Below are 1,759 nucleotides of genomic sequence, written 5' to 3'. Positions count from 1 at the left end.
ATAGAACACCAATAATACATTAAATGTATTATTTATTGTAAACTGTATTGAGTGATCTGTTTCTTCTCTCTATCCCATATCAACGATTCGATCCATTCTAGCTAATGATTGGAACACTGCATAATCTGTTCTTAAGAAACTCTAACATATATGAATATATTTTAACAAAGGAATTTATGTTTACAATATAAAAAGATCATTTTTATAATCATGTAAAATATGTCATTCAAGTATACGTGGAATTTTGTAAATTATTTAAGAAAATGGCAGTGTTAATATATTTTCCGTACGTTTAATTGACTTTTGTTAATAATTACAATGACACGCTTATATCCCTTTCTCCTTCTTACTCATAATTACTAAATACTATAATTTGCATTATCGAGAATCCAGAAATTCATTTCCTGTTTTATATAAAATGTTTGAAAGTGAATCTATATGCTCAAATGTTGAAAAGTGAAATTGTGAGAATATCGCTTGACGCACATACATACATATATAATTCTTCATAAAAAAGGAGTTTAGCCGATATAAATTTGATTTAGTAATATATTTAATTCAATGCATTTGATTTTTTGTCTCAGTATAAGACTCGCACGGGAAGCGCAGATCGCTTATCTCTCGCCGAGAGACGGTCAAGTGGTGTCATGTAACATAAACTTTTCGGCACACGGCCCGTACGAAATTCTTGCTGTATGATTAGAAGCTTCTAAAAGGTTCTAGAAGATATGATGTAAAATAAATTTCTGTTTCCTGTCGAATGTTAACTCTTTCTATAGGACCAAAGGGAAAATCCATGTCAGTCATTGTAACAACTTAACAATAGCCAGGTCTATGATTTTCCATATGGTGTACATATGCAGATTCTATTATGAAATCTTAACGGAATTCTTGTAGAAAGTATCTATAGAAGTCCGTGGAGTTCCTTTTTACGAAGGTAAGAAAAAGAATCGCTCGCAACTTAAACTATGTTGCGCAAGTATATATATATACTTCCCAGATAGCCAAACTTGTCAAGAGCACGTATTGTAAATTGTGTGTTGCATATTATGTTAGTAGAATTGCGGCAATAGCCGAGCACAATTTGTTGTTTTAATTATTATCATCAAAAATATATCAGAAAATAAGCAAGTCTTGCATCATAACATGCTAGAAAAAATACTGCAAAAATTCAACAGAAATTGCTGACATTAAGAAAACAAAATTTGAGCATTACGTATTAGCATAGTGTATAAGCAAAAAATAAAACGAAATTGAGAATGACATTAACATCAAGATGTGTTAGCAGATTAACGTTAGAGATCAAGCTTACTTGTACGCAAATCGTAACAGCAGAAACGCAGCAGAAATCGTGCATGCGCTGTCGTTTCAAATAATAATAGCAAAAATATGGCAGAAACATAGCACGATTTGTTATCATAAAATAATGGCAAAAATACTATTTATATTAGGAATAAAATTATTTTTAAAAAAGTTCGTGTCTCATTAACTTAATTAATTTTAATATTTAATATAAAAATTAATTTTGATATAAAAAATTATTACTATAAATCGACATCCCATTTATGTCAAAATCAATTCCAAATGTGGTCACAATTTTCTTTACAATTTATCCTGTTGGAGAATGTCACCTTCTGTCTTTCTATTACATATGAAATAATTACAGTGAGCACAGTTATTATATAAAAGTCTGTGATTATTACACATATTAATAGTATTTATAATATCTTTTATTACAGAAATATGGAGCGAACAAAAA

The sequence above is a fragment of the Wasmannia auropunctata genome, unplaced genomic scaffold (assembly GCF_000956235.1).
Source record: "Wasmannia auropunctata unplaced genomic scaffold, wasmannia.A_1.0 LD336076.1, whole genome shotgun sequence".
In the NCBI taxonomy this organism is placed as follows: domain Eukaryota; kingdom Metazoa; phylum Arthropoda; class Insecta; order Hymenoptera; family Formicidae; genus Wasmannia; species Wasmannia auropunctata.
The sequence above is the reverse complement of the archived record's forward strand: the minus strand, read 5'-3'. Positions refer to the sequence as shown.